The sequence below is a fragment of the Limulus polyphemus genome, unplaced genomic scaffold, assembly GCF_000517525.1.
Source record: "Limulus polyphemus unplaced genomic scaffold, Limulus_polyphemus-2.1.2 Scaffold3085, whole genome shotgun sequence".
NCBI lineage: Eukaryota > Metazoa > Arthropoda > Merostomata > Xiphosura > Limulidae > Limulus > Limulus polyphemus.
The window spans coordinates 129,557-138,768 of NW_013668695.1; the positions used below are offsets into that span (position 1 = coordinate 129,557).

The following is a 9,212-nucleotide window of genomic DNA, read 5'->3' on the forward strand; positions in this document are numbered from 1 at the left end:
AGCACAGATAGCCCATTGTGTAGCTTTGTGCTTAATTCCAAATCAATCAATCAATTGTTTAACATGTTATCAGTTGTTATTAGAAGTTTTTACAATACAAGTAAACAGATATAAACAGACTCTAATTTTAATATTTATATACATAGTTTTTCATAAACAATATTTTCAATTAAGTTGTTTAAACTTCTTGAACATAGACTATATTTGTAAGATAACGCTGCTGAATTTATACAATCACATTTTCTAGCATTTGTGAGCACAAACTATAATTTTAATACAACAAATTAGTTATTTATATATATGCCCCAAGTGTTTCAAAAGTAAGTTTGAGGTCTTATAAAGCTAAGGTTCGGGGTTCGATCCTTGCGGTGAGCACAGCGAAGAGAACCCGTTGTATAGTTTGCGCTAAAATACAAATAAAAGCCTTTTTTAATATGACCACATTCTCTGAGCTTCACGCTCCAAGATTAATATGATTAGAATTTTCTCGTTCTTAAGCGACAACATTCTTCGTACTTCCTGTCTCAATACTCTAATTTTAATAAACATTCCATGTCTGTATATATCAAAATTCTCCAAACTTCCCATCCTTAAAGCTCTAAGTGCAGTTTAAAGTTATTATCTTTTTCTTTTTTCATTACCGAAAGTTTTGGACTTGCAAACACGCACTCTCATGGAAATACAACATACCTATCTATATAGGACCAAATTCTCCCAAAGTGTCGAACACATGCTATAGATTTATTAACATGTCGCTGTCTTTTTAGGCATGGCCAGGTGGTTAGGGCTCTTGACTCGCATCTGACGGCTCAAATCCCCGTCCCACCAAACATGCTCACTCTTTCAGCCGTGGGAGCGTTATTATGTGACAGTCAATCTCACTATTCGTTGGCAAAAGAGTAGCCCAAAAGTTGGCTGATGACTAGTTGCCTTCCCTCTAGTCTTTCACTGCTAAATTATGGACGACTAGCGCAGGTAGCCCTCGTGTAGCTTTGCGCGAAATTCAAAACCAAACCTGTCTTTATAGAAGCAAATTCTCTAGACTTCTCGAAGTAAGAGATTAATTGGACAAATTTTCAAAGCTTCTAGAACTTAGATTCTAATTTTAAATATATAACACTAACATGTACTCTTTAGAGAAATCACACTGGTGAACTGGAAATCGTAGATATTCAGTAAAGATTTCGTTTAGCTCGTGCACATGTAAAGACCGGTGGCTCAGCGGTAAGTTTGATGTCTTAAAAGGATAAAAAACGGGTTTCAATACACGCAGTGGGCACAGCCTAGATAGCCCATTGTGTTTCTTTGTGAATAATAACAAACCAACGTCTTAAAAATTTCTCTAATCTCAATTAGTCCTCCGGTGGGACAGTGGTAAGTTTACGGAGTTGCGACGCTAAAATCCGAGGTTCGATTCCTCAAGGTGGCTTTGCTCTTAAAAAACAAGAGGGAATCCTCAATAGCCTTTGAAAAAAAACTCAAAGTCATTCTATGAGCCGCTGTGCCGCGGCTGAAAAATCGAATCTAAATTAAGAGATTTACTGTAAAGTACGAGATTCGAATTGAGATTTTTATTTGCTTTTTACTGTATATGACTTTACTCCCTTCTTTCTTAAGTTTGCTCAAAGCGCACAAGTTGAAAATTAATTGGGGAAAAATAAGACAGAGACAGAAATTCATACAGTTTCTTATGTTATAATTCCGTTAGTGATTTCCAACAACAAAGCACAAGAAATAGGGTAACTTGATATATATTATTATTCTAGAGAAACTTGTGTACTTCTCAACCAGATCACTCTCTTTTATGATAGAATGTAACTTTTAGAAATAGATTTTCTTCCAATATTTACAGTTCTATTTACTATCCTAAATGCGATTAATCTAAAAGCTCGGGGAATTACTCAGGCTAATTCATATAAATTATTCTTTTGGTCTCAAATATTTAGTATGGATAAGGACTTTAAATATATTTTCATCTTCATCTTCCTGGCATGAATCCTAATCGATATGAACTTTTTGTGTAGCAGAAGAAATTAAATTGAATAAATAAATGGCAACTGTTTGAGATTTTAATTTGTATTGCACATCTGGTCCATTTTTAGCTATAAGTACTACCGTACTTACGATATGTGAAACAAGAAACGTCCATTTGAAAAAGAGAATTGTAAAATAAGTAGTGGTTTTTGACTAGGTGCAACCTCAAAGTGAGTGTGACCATCCTTCCTGTGTTTTTTGTAACTTAATAATTGTTCAAACTAAATGAAAGGTGTATATAGCTAAATTTCTCTGTTGTAAACTTTGTTTCAGCAACCAAGTTTAGATACATGTATGTAATCAAATTAAATGACCCTAACGAAATGCATGATATCATAAGGGAGGTGTTTGATGTCGGAACTGAAACAGTAATCTCCAACAGTTATACTTTGTTTATGGGACACATTATAGCTATCTGACTGGTACGGGTGGGCCAAAAGAATTGTGTCAAAACAAATGATTTTTGAAATTTATTAATTTGCGGAATATTTAGAAAGGATTAGCTACTGATAAAACTGAATTTAAGTCTATAAATGGGTCAAAGTTCAAAGTAAAACACGAAATAGGAATGAGCAGAACGACGGCCACATCCACTTAGAGTTTGCACCATGTTAAAAACAACCAACTGTTGTAATGTTATTTTGCCCACTCCTACCTTGTTCTTTACTTTTTGGTGCTCCCATTCCTACTTCCTAAGTTTTTCATTTAACGTTGTTTACACTTGTCTCATAGCTTTTTTTTTTTTGGTACAAACTATCGAGAGTGACTGGGTTCTAGGCCTATCCTTCTCGTAGATTTTCTTAGAGCTATCTCTCGACATTTCCTGGCTTTGGCTGGTATATTTGCTATAGTTTTTCTTCCATCTAGCAGTCTTTTCTTTGGCTAAAATAATGACTAAGGCTTGTTTCACATATTCAGCATTACTGTTTCTAACCTTATCTCTATCCTTGCAGTAATGTTCTATTTGCTGGGACAAAGACTTTTTAAGGTTATCAACATAAGCTTTTCTCCTTTGTTTCGTTGAAAGGCATATTTTAAAAATCACACTGTTTCAAGTACAACCTTAGATGTCAATAGGTTACAATTAGTTTGAAAACAATGCACACGTAAATTATACAATTTATCATTCTTGTTTTAAGTCCAGAACGCTCGAGCAAAGCCGTGTCAGACTTCGGAAGTGGTAGCATTCGTCCTCACGTTTTAGGCACGGACTGCTACGATAGAATTGCTTTGTCCAACAAAGAACCCTAGAATCAGATGTATAGAATTGAAAACTTCGCTTTCGAAGGTTAGACCAAAGTTAGAACCTAGATCTAGAGAATCTAGGTAGTCCACGTTTGTTATCTAGCTGATATGGCTGCAGGCTGATCACATAGCTCGTGTGCATAAGCAGTAGTGCACCCGCACGTGATATGAGAGGAGGTTGTCACTTAGCAACTCATAAAGCATGCTGTTAATCACAGAATATGGCTACTAGTGTATTGTTAGATCGTTAGTAGTGTTGCAAAATGGTTATTGTTATTACCAAGGTTATAAGTAAAACTAAGAAAAACGCTTTTCGACAAGGTAGTGTAATTCAATCATGTGCATTTAGGTTTGTATGACTAGTATGCTAAGCATCTTTATAATTGAAATTCGATGACTTTGAGACTAATAATGGTTATGTTAAACTTATATTAAAGTTTTTCTTCGTTACCCATTCAAGCTGTCTCCAACCATCTTTATAATTGGTTCACAGCAAAATCCCAACCATTCGACTTATGACTGTACAATATTCGTGCAAAGAAAAATTTCGTTTTGCGAGGTTTTTAATTGATTTACAGCCACAGAAAACAACATTTCTATTCATTGTTTTTCTATAAAAATGAAAAAAAAAATCGGAACATTTAGTACAGATTTATAGTTTTAACAAAATCGATATAAATATATAACATATTACTTACAACTTGATTACATCGTTATTTTCTAACAACGATATTGCTTGTGCTTAAAATAATCTCAGCTTGAGTTTAATCATTTTCCCCTTAGAATAGACTGGGTGTATCTGACCCAGGACCGCATTAACCCGCAGTTGCGTCAGGGCCCCAAGCAGCGAGGGGACCTACTGATGATCCAGACCGTCATTTTAACACTTTCTTTTTTCGATAAATCTTCATATTTTATCTGTTATTTGTTCTATTCTTATTCAATACAGACTAAATCAATTTGACCGACCTCGTAACCACCATAAAAATACAAAATAAATCAAAATTACAATTTTTTTTATAGAATTATTTCAGATTGTATAACTGGAAACAACATGTCTTTACACTAAATAGTTTAAAACATCTTAACCTTATACAACTGTTAATAATTAAATTTTAATGCATTTTGGACTGTGATAGAAACTGTGGATTCAAAGTTAAACAATGATTCAGAAAATGAAGTACGATATTAGCGGGAGATATTGCGTCGAGCTGTTGAATATCTAAAATATTTGTGGGGAAGAGGATTATCACTTAGAGGAGATTGAAGATTTCAACAATGGAAACTTGCAATAGAATTTGTAGCTAAATTCGATCCATTCGTTGTAAGCACCTTGAAATGCGTGGAAATAAAGGCTGGGGATTTACCTCGTATTTATCCTCCATAGTTTATGAATAAATTATTATTTTAATAGCTAATAAAATTTATAAGACAATTGCTGATGAAATTCGCGATACTAAGTACTTTTCAATTATTGTAGATTCCTCACACGATGTCTCACACTCAGACCAGTTAGCTATAATATTGCAATGCGTGGACGAGGAAGGTGATGCACAGGAGCGTTTTGTCGGTTATGATTCTTCATGTGGGCATACAGGAAAATTAATGGCTGAAGTTGTCATAGAAAAATAAATAGGATGGGAATTGACATTCAAAATGCATGTAGGAAATTGTATGACAATGCAGCAAATATGTCCGATAAATACAATGGCCTACAAGTGCATCGCAAGAACATAAACCAATATATTTATTACATCCATTGTGCAGCACATTCATTAAATCTAGTAGGTGTTAATGCAGTGGAAAGTTGCGAATGTGCATCGAATATTTTAAATTTTCTTCAAACTCTGTACAATTTTTGTGCTTCTTCAACCAACTATTGGCAAAGCATTTGTAATGGCTTAAGAAGCGATGACGGGAGGCCAGTTACTCTTAAGAACCTCAGTGGAACAAAATGGTCAGCCAGATAAGTTTCAACAAAAATTCTGTATGAAAACTACAACAGAATTTATACCAACCTTGAAGATTTATCTAAGGATATTGATGCAGGGCAAACAGTAAGAAATGAAACTACTGCTTTGATGAATAAAATGAGAACGTTACATATTGCTTTCATGACAGTGTTTTGGTATAAAATTCTTCGAAGATTTGATGCTTCAAGAAAAGAGCCTTAATTTGTCTACTGCTGTAAAGCTTATCAGTTCACTGAAGGAATATGTAAATTCACTATGTGAAGAATTTGATAGAATCGAAATTCAAGCTCATAAGCTTTCAAATATAGTAGAACAGCTTAGGAGTGAGATTTATAGAAGGAGAAAAAGAAAACTGGCAAATGATGAGACTTCTGAAGGTGAAATTAGTTTATCTAGAACTCAGAAGTTTCGCGTAGAAAATTTTATACCGGTAGTTTACAAGTTACAAATGTGTTCGGAAAATCGGCTTGCTGCATATAAAGCGACAGAAATTATGTTTGGTTTTCTATCTAATTTCAAAAATTTAAATAAGACTGAAATTTTTGCTGCAGGTAAAAGACTGGGAGACATATACTCTCCAGATCTAGATAACTCTTTTTCCCGATGAAATGATACAGTTTGCGAAATTTGTTGATAGTGAAACACCATCCGTCCAACAATGCAATCAGAGAAAACAAACTCGAATCTGTTTTTCCTAATGTTGACGTGCCATTAAGAATATACCTGTGCCTACCCGCAACGAATTACAGTGCAGAGAGAGCTTTTTCGAAAATGGCTAGAGTAAAAAATGAATTGCGTGCTTCGATGTTAAATGAGCGCTTTAAATGCCCTTTACTTGCTCACGATAGAAAGGACATTGCTAATGCAAATAGATTAAAAAGATGTAATTAGAGATTTCGCTTCTGCCAAAGCAAGGAAAAAAAATATTTTAAAGTAATGTTTTGGGATGCTTCCGTAATGTTTTACAATAACTATATTGTTGTTTATGTACCTAATTCATTCTTACTTGCCATGTTGTACAAGTAAATAATTATTATTATAATCGTTGAATTTTACTATATCATCTTTAAAAGTTCGATGTATCATATTCTAATTTACTTCTAACAATTAGCTCATATTCTGTAATTAACTTAATATGTATTAATTATAATTAACTTCAAATTTGCTTGTACCCTATTCAAGGAGCCTCGAAAAATAAGTACGCCAGGGCCTCAAACTACCTTAATGCGGACTTGACCAATAATATTATCACCTAAACCTTCAGTATTTTGATTTTCCTACTAAATTATCGATAATAAAGACCATTTTCTCATACAGTTCTTCTACTGTGGTTGTTAACAATCAGTAGTTTTTCTTAGAGTTTATTAACAATGTTTTTTACTAACCTTTTAATTATAAACAATTTCGTCTCTTATAGCTTAATAACATTGTATTTCTACTAGACAATTATTGATCAATTATGTTATTAACACTCCAAGCTGAGCTTCATGTAGGAAGATCCAAGATTTGAGCTGCAGTATGCCACTGAACACACTCCACAGTTTCAGCTGTGGGAGCGTTATAACCATGACAGTAAACTTTGCTATTTGGTTAAGAGTAATCGCGTAGGTAGGTGATCCTACTGATTTGTATCCTCCTCTCAATGGGTCCAAACTCGGGATGCACATGTCTGAACTTCGATGTTCAAGTGAGGAACATGGACCCAAGTCAGATAAGTATATTTTTTTTATTTCCTAATTAACATTAACTTCCGATCAGAGCAAGCTACCTACTTAAAGCAAAACTAGAAATCAAACCTGGTAATCAATGTAGCTAACTAAATATACTTTTATTGCATTCTTACTTATGGAGATTAGAATTTCTTGTTTCATCAGTTGGGTACCCTCGCTGTTAGCATCATTTTTGGACGTAATACTAATAATATCTCGTTAGGCTTAGCCAGCTTAGGAGATTCAGGTTGATCCTAAGTACATATATTAAGCTAACAGTGCAAAACAATCTACGTTATAAAATTATAGTATTGACACATAAAATTAAAATGTGTAAAATTAGATACATTAAACACTCTAACCAATAGTGTTAATACAAGAACACTGAAACACGATTTAATATTCTTTGAACAACATAGCATAGGCATTTGACGTAGATTTATGCTACAGCACATATACGAATACTTAACTTTTTTTTTCAAATGTATACACTGTTCACACCAAAAATATGAGTGGGGTTAGCTTAAACATATATCACATATCAATAACTATAACTTGATAACATATATTATTAGGCGCACTACATTGATCAATAAATTCTTTAATTTTGGTAAATTCATTTCTGATCAAATGTAAAATGCACTGTTTAACCAAAGCATCAGAAATTAAAGTATAGTATAATTTAATTTTCTCTTCTTTTTTTATTGCTTTCTACAGAAGGGTGTAATAAAAAATATCGTTATGTTTTTAGTTTATTCATATTTAAGTTAGTTATATGTGATGACTATTTCGAAACTTTTGTTGCATTGTAAAGTTTTACGAATGTCTTGTTTTGATGTAATTGAACAAAAGGAGTAGTATTAACATGCTTCAGGCAAGAACAAGGGCTCAGTTTGAAAGTACAAATCAATTTGGAAATTTCTGCGCCTATCTTCACAAGCGGGTGAAGCAGCAATAATCAATACGGAACATAATCGAGAAGAACCTTTTGCACTTGACAGATGTCTTCCATCTTTAATTTTCACACTACGATAAAAACATCAACAGATCGTTTCATAATCTTTCAGTAAATTTTCTTTTATCCACGTGTTTTTTATATCGTGCATGTTCCATAACTCAGCTATTTATGTTTGTTTGATGTTAAATACAAAGCTATACACTGGGCTATCTGTGCTCTGCCCACCACGGATATCGAAACCCGATTTCTAGCGTCGTAAGTCCGCAGACATGCCGCTGTACCACTGGGAGGCGAATTGTTTATGAATTTTTTTATAAACCGTTTTCTACTACATTTTTAATATTATTTTTTACTAGCAGCGTTACCTGGCGTTGCCCGGGTTTTTGAGGGGAAAAAAAACCTACTTTCTCTGTTTCCCTGTTTCATATTTCGATAAGTAAACAATATTTTGTGAATTTATGAAAAAAAAAAACAATCTTAGGTTTGATTATGGAAAATAAACTACGAACCTGTTTTACATTAGGACTTCCTTATGAACGATCTGTTCTTGTTTTTCTTTCACTGGCAAGGATAAATAGGCCCTTATTGTTCCCCATTCTTGAGCATCCAACGTAGAGTTGTCTATGTGAGAAACATGGTGACGTCAGTTCAAGTTCCACTACTTTCAGAGACAGGCCCTGTGCTTTGTTGATTGACATGGCAAAGCTTAATTTGACTGGAGACTGCAGGCGTTTGAATTCGAAGGGGAGATCGGTTGGAAGGAATAGGATACACGGGATGAAAACATATTCCCCTTTGTTGTTCCCAGTAATAATTTTATTTTATATGCTAGGCCTACTGTTTGCTTTTTCACACACAACATTCTAATTGTGCATACATTTCTTTTGTGTGTGAGGTTAAATATATGATGTGTAATTCATAATCTATAACTAAATAGGCCTATCGTTTCTAATGATAATAAAAAATATATATATATACAATTTCCAGGTTCAACTCATCTTACACCTCATGCAAGCACTTTACCAGTTACGCTGACTTGACTTTAATATTATTGTATGCAATAAGCATTATAATTTAAGCCTTAATCTTTTCACGTAGTCTATTGTTGCGTCAGCGAATCACATGACTACTGTGACGCCACGTTTCTAGAACAGTCCTGTACTTTGGCGAATGCTCTAGTATTTACTAGATATAGGGTAGTCGGGTATATAAAAGAGGGGGACAACGTGACGGGGGAGTAGAATGTAATGTGTGTGTAGACAGTGAGTAATTGAACTGCAGTCACAGGTATTG

The 9,212-nt window shown here is 34.0% G+C and overlaps 1 long non-coding RNA gene across 1 annotated transcript in view; it reads right to left on the minus strand.

Annotated features, from left to right (window-relative positions):
• The window catches only part of LOC111088078, an 18,232-nt gene extending 9,666 nt beyond the window's left edge, over positions 1-8,566 (minus strand). Inside the window, exon 1 of the long non-coding RNA XR_002612687.1 lies at positions 8,429-8,566. This is a non-coding gene — a long non-coding RNA (uncharacterized LOC111088078). The remainder of the gene's footprint in view (positions 1-8,428) is intronic.
• Between the last annotated feature and the right edge of the window lie 646 nt (positions 8,567-9,212).